We start from the raw sequence: 6,791 nt of genomic DNA on the forward strand, positions 1-6,791 counted from the left end.
CAGGTAGATCACCTGAGGTCAGGAATTCGAGAGCAGCCTGGCCTACAGGGCGAAACCCAGTCTCTACTAAAAATACAAAAATTAGCCGGGCTTGGTGGCGGGCGCCTGTAATCCCAGCTACTCGGGAGGCCGAGGCACAAGAATCGCTTGAACCCAGGAGGCGGAGGTTGCAGTGAGCCGAGATCCACCACTGCACTCCAGCCTGGGTGACAGAGCCAGACTCCGTCTCAAAAAAAAAAAAAAAAAAAAGTCGGGGACCTGGCAAGCTGCCTAACTGCTCTGTGCCTCGGTGTGCTCACCTTGATGTGGGGGTAGGTTTAGTATCTGCTTCACTGAGATGTTTGTTTGTTTTTTAAGGAGGTTTATAGGAACCAATTCAGGTTCAGTATTTAGTAACTGCGTCCGGAACGTAAGTGCTTATAATTATGTTATAGTAGTAGTAATAATAATAGTAACAATAATAACCGAGTTTTTCATACATCCCTACCTGTACAGAACAAAGAAATCCTATGTGGCCCAGGAGAGTAATGTCTAGAGGTCACAGGAGAGCAGCAGCGAATGACCCTGGGACTGGCTGCCAGGAAATCTGTGCTGCCTCCAAAGGAACTGTGGGTCGGGCGGTAGGGACAGTTTGCTGCGGTTGGAGTGAAGGTGGGGAGAGAAAAGGAGGAAGGGCTGTTAATGGGACACGTCTTAGTTACTCGGAAGTTGAAGCCAGGCCAGAGATCTAATGCTGGATACCTCTGAAAGGATGAGTGGTCTTAGAGACAATTATCCAATTGCCAGATACTTGCCCGTTTTTGTTTTTGTTTTTGTTTTTTTTCTAGTTTGGGAATTTTGCAAACATTTTCAAAACGAGTATGATGTCTTCTTAGAAGGAGGATGCTTGTGTGATTTAGGTGTAAATTAGAATGTTGTGTAAGTAGGAGGTCATTATTTAGCTTATTGGAAAGAGCTTCTACATGGGGTTGTTTCAGAGAATACATACTAAGAAGCTGTGCCCCTAGGGACCTGGGTTTGTGGGTGGGAGGTGGGGGCCAGTTGCTGCTGCTAAGTGTTAGAAAAAGCTGGCCAGGCACAGTGGCTCACGCCTGTAGTCCCAGCACTTTGTGGGAGCCAAGGCAGGGGGATCCTTGAGGTCAGGAGTTCGAGATCAGCCTGGCCAAGATGGTGAAACCCCTAGTAAAAATACAAACACTGGCTGGGCATGGTGGCAGGCACCTGTAATCCCAGCTACTCGGGAGGCTGAGGCAGGAGAATCGCTTGAATCCAGGAGGCGGAGGTTGCATAAGCCAAGATTGTGCCACTGCACTTCAGCCTGGGCGACAGAGTGAGACTCCATCTCAAAAAAGAAAAAAAAAAGTTGCCAACCGGTTGGCAACCTTTTTTTAAATGTGACCTCTTCCCCTAATGGTAGTAAAAGCCTGCTTTACTTCTGTTTAAGGATTTTCTTTGTAGTCTCTCAGTTGGCTACTACTCACAGAAAGAGGATGCATTCAGGGCTGGTTTCAGGCACCCAATATACCAATTAACTGTATCCCCTGCTGTATAACTGAATGAACGCACAAGTCCACCTTCATGGCATAGGAGGGGGAAAAAGCTCATCTGTCTCAGGAGACAAATCTTGAGAAACACTAATATTTGAAAAAGCCTGGTGACCTCAGTGACCATTTTGATACTTTATATAACATTTCAAAGAGTTTTTCACCAACTTCTGTGATAATTGTTTACCACTTCTGGAATGCTGGGATGTTCTTCTCTACTCAGGTACTTTCTAGAAACCATGGGATAGGAAATGCCTACCCCTTTTCCTACTTTCTTCCCTCGACAGATTTTTCCAGGTTACCCTGATGTATTTTTTTTTTCCTCTGAGCACCTGTAGCACTTATCAGATGCATTACTATTCAGCCCCTGCTTATATTGATACTCTCTAATTATTACAGCACACACATAATTGCCTAATAAAATTGGAAAATTGCCAGGCACGGTGGCTCACACCTGTAATCCTAGCACTTCGGGAGGCAGATGTGGGCAGGTCACCTGAGGTCGGGAGTTCAAGACCAGCCTGACCAACATGGAGAAACCTCATCTCTACTAAAAATACAAAATTAGCCAAGCAGGGTGGCGCATGCCTGCAATCCCAGCTACTCGGGAGGCTGAGGCAGGAGAATCGCTTGAACCTGGGCAATGGAGATTGCAGTGAGCTGAGATCACGCCATTGCACTCCAGCCTGGGCAACAGGAGCGAAACCCCATCTCAAAAAAAATAAATAAATAAATTGGAAAATTGTCCAGGGCATGGAGCATATTTTAACCTCTCGGACTTCTTTTAGCATCTGTGCATTGTTGGGCAAATAGTAGATGCTCTGATTGTCCCCATCAAAATACAGAGCTTTAAAAAATCTCAGTTTCCAACTTTTTAAAAGTTTAAAGTTTAGAAACTTCTAATAGAAAAAGTTCTTTTAAAAATCCCAACTGGATGCAGTAGCTCATGCCTATAATCCCAGCACTTTGCGAAGCCAAAGCAGGTGGATTGCTTGAATCCAGGAGTTTGAGACCAGCCTGGGTAACATGGTGAAGCCCCATCTCTACAAAAAAATACAAAAAATTAGCCGGGCATGGTGGTGTGCACCACCTACTTGGGAGGCTGAGGTGGGAGGATCGCTTGAGCCCAGGGAGGTGGAGGTTGCAGTAAGCAAAGATCGCGCCACTGCACTCCAGCCTGCATGACAGAATGAGACCCTGTCTCAAAAACAAACACAAAACAAAAAACCCTTTCATAACTAACAAGTATCACAATCACACAGTTTATGACGTGAAAGGAAATTTCTTTCATCCCTTTCTCATTAATCAGTGCACAGCTGCAAAGACTTTGGCCTTTTTTGTTTTCAGTGCCATAAAACTACCAGCAGCATACACCCGAGCTGTAATCTTTGCATAGTATTTTTTATTTTCGCTTACAGAATGTTTTAAAACCACTTTTATTGATTATTTCGCCAACAAGTATGTCACGTCAGTATATGTTTAGCATATGGGAAAAACTTCACTTGATCTAAGCTTGTCTATGATCAAACTTGTCTAAACCTATCAAGAGGTAGGAAGCAGAGCAGAAAGTTTATGATTCACTAGTCCTGATGCAATCCAAAATTCACCAAAAAAAAAAAAAAAAAAAACCCACCAACCCACTTCCTGCTTCTGTGGCACTGTAAAACAATGATGAGTAAAAACTCTTCCATAGTTTTATAACTTTGTTCTTAAGATGGCAATATAATATCATCCTTTCACTATTAAAACATCGGAAGTGTAATCTTTAAATTTCCATCTCAAATTTTTGCTAACTCAAATCTTAGGCTCAGGCCAGGCGCAGTGACTCATGCCTTCCCAGCACTTTGGGAGGCCCAGGCGGGGTCACCTGAGGTCAGGAGTTCAAGACCAGCCTGGCCAACATGGCAAAACCCCATCTCTACTAAAAAAAAAAAAAAAAAAAATTAGCTGAACGTGGTGGTGGGCGCCTGTAATCCCACTGTTCAGGAAGCCGAGGCAGGGAGAATTGCTTAAACCCAGAAGGCAGAGGTTGCAGTGAGTCGAGATTGTGCCACTGCACTCCAGCCTGGGTGACAGGGCAAGACTGTGTCTCAAAACAAACAAACATAATTTAGGTTCATACCCTAATCAAGGCTCACCCTACCAAAAATTGCCATAGTAGTAGACTATTTGCATTTAGGAAACTTACCCCTCATATATACACTCCCAATTTTCGTTCCAAGTGGTGGGGCAAGTGGGCACTGAAAACAGAAGGGATAAATCCTGTTTTCTAGAAAGGATGATACATAGTAAGATTTTCCACCATCAAATAAATTTTGAGCAATAGTACATTACATGGTGGATGTATTTGGAAGGGCGAAGGAAGCCTTGATACTAGCCTTGCTGACTTTTTTATTTTTATGTATTTATTTATTTTTATTGAGACAGGATCTTGCTCTGTCACTCAGGTTGCAGTGCAGTGGTGTGAACATGGCTCACTGCAGCCTCAACCTCCCCGGTTCTGGCTCAAGTGATCCTCCCACCTCAGCCACCCGAGTAGCTGTAGTCGCGCCTGTAGTAGTGCGCCACCATGCCCCGCTAAATTTTTTAAATTTTTTTGCAGAAAAGAGATCTCACTTTGTTGTCCAGGCTTTCAATATTAAATATACACCACACTGAAAATATTCTCTTCTGCCCCTTAAGAAAGAAGATTCTTCTCAGAGATAGTTTGCATTATTTGGTACACATTTGTTCAAATGACTGCATTTCAACAGATTTAAATCCATCTGCTCATAATTTGGAAGATATAATTTAGATTTGGATGTCCTTATAATGGCCTTTTAGAGGCACTCAAAGACCCTGGGTCTACGAAGACTTTAGAAATACTCTAAAAAACACATTCAAAAAGAAAGTTTTCTAATGATCGTGTGTATAGAAGCCATTAAAAACGTAGATTTCTGTCCCCCACACTGTGTTCTGATTTCCTACTTCTGGGGTGGAAACCCTGAGAATCTCTGTTGTTTTCTCTTCCATTGTGATAAAATACACAAATTTACATCTTTTTTTTTCTTTTTTTGAGACAGGGTCTCATTCTATTTTCCAGGCCGGAGTGCAGTGGTGTGATCACAGTTCACTGCAGCCTCAACCTCCCAGACTCAAGTGGTCTTCCCACCTTCGCCTCCCAAATAGCTGAGACCACAGTCACGTACCACCTTGCCTGGCAATTTTTTTTACCTTCTTTTGTAGAGATGGGTTCTCGCTCCGTTGCCTAGGCTGGTCTTGAACTCCTAGGCTCAAGAGATCTTCCCCCTTGGCCTCCCAAAGTGCATGAGCCACTGTGCCTGGTCTGCATCTTTTTTTTTTTTTTTTTAGACAGGGTGTGGTTCTGTTGCCCAGGCTAGAGTGCAGTGGTGTGATCTTGGCTCACTGCCACACCTCTGCCTCCCAGGCTCAAGTCATCCTCCCACCTCAGCCTCCCGAGTAAAATTAGCCTGACTAATTTTTGTATTTTTAATAGAGACAGGGTCTCACTTTGTTGCCCCTGCTGGTCTTGAACTCCTGGACTCAATCAATTGTATCAGGGGTAATCACCTTGGCCTCCCAAAGTGCTGGGATTATAGGCATGAGCCATGGCGCCTGGCCCCTGCATCATTTTTTTTCCCCCTGAGACGGACTCTTGCTCTGTTGCCCAGGCTGGAGTGCAGTGGCACAATCTCAGCTCCCTGTAACCTCCACCTCCTGGGTTTAACCGATTCTCCTGCTTCAGCCTCCCGAGTAGCTGGAATTACAGGCGTGTGTCACCACGCCCAGCTAATTTTTGTATTTTTAGTGGAGACGGAGTTTCACCATATTGGCCAGTCTGGTCTCGAACCCGCCCGCCTTAGCTTCCCAAAGTGCTGGGATTATAGGTGTGAGCCACCACGCCCAGCCCTGCCCCCCCTGCATCATTTTTAACATACATTGCAGATGATTAAAATAGAGAATTTCAAAGAAGCACATTTTGAGGGATATTCCTCTTACACCTCATCAAGTTTCCTTTTACCTAATAAGGGATTTTTTTCACAGAATGTAAATTCCAAGACAGGAAGGATTTTTATCTTTTCTCTTCACTGCTATATCCTTAGTAGTTATTAGTTCAGAATCTGGTTCATAATTGGCTCGCAATAATTTTTGTGAATGCCTGAATAAATATTTATTTTAGATACAGTAAGTTTCAATTAAAAAATTCCAAATATACAGTTTTCTGTATACTGTATATTTACTTGATATAATGGTATATCCTAAGTTTTCTTCAGAAAGAAGCATAAAATCTTTAGTGTTAATTTCTGTAAACATTTACTTGGATATTTAAATCATAGAAGACTGAAGAATAAATTAGTCTTAATAATGAATTACTCCTCATATAATTTTGAATACAAGACTTTAAAAGTTTTCTTATTTGTTTGAAGCTATGGATCTGTGGAAGAATTAGAATAAATCATATTCACCATAGGTATTTTGCACAGGTATTCCAGTTATCCATGATCCACCCCCTTTGACCTTTGTATAAATCATAAATCAATAATGTCCCTTCTCATGGGGTACATTAAAGGACCGTTTTACTCTTTTGTTCTATACAAGCTTCAATTAATTACCAAGTAATAGATATGATAACCAATATTTACAACGTAATGTCTATAGTAAAGTTCTGTGACATTTTGAGCTGGTAAACTAATAAATAAACTATGACAACTGTAATTTTATTGAGGACCCCAGAATTTGGCTTAGATCAACTATTTTCTCTTTTACAAATGGAGTTTCTGCTTTTCCCCTTACAAAATAGATATAGCTTTATTTTTTCTTTCGAGCTAACATGTAAAGTCTGAAAAATTACTACTGAATATTTAAAGCTACAAAAATTTTTTTAAAATTTCAGATATTGATTTATTTATTTGAGACAGGTCTCTGTCACCCAGGCTGGAGTATGTGGCAAGATAATAGCTTGCTGCAGCCTTGAATGCCTGGGCTCAAGCAGTCCTCCCAATGGTGCCTCCCAAGTAGCTAGGACTACAGGCATGCACCACCACACTCAGCTAACTTTAAAAAAAAAATGTTTGTAGAGACAGGGCCTCACTATGTTGGCCAGGCTGGTCTTGAACTCCTGAGCCCAAGTGATCCTCCTACCTTGGTGTCCCAGAGTGCTGGGATGACAAGTGTGAACCACCATGCCTGGCTCATAGGTATTTGATTTCCCTTAAAAAAAAAAAAAAAAAAGAAAGAAAGAAACCA

This window comes from Piliocolobus tephrosceles, chromosome 13, assembly GCF_002776525.5.
Source record: "Piliocolobus tephrosceles isolate RC106 chromosome 13, ASM277652v3, whole genome shotgun sequence".
NCBI classification, from domain to species: domain Eukaryota; kingdom Metazoa; phylum Chordata; class Mammalia; order Primates; family Cercopithecidae; genus Piliocolobus; species Piliocolobus tephrosceles.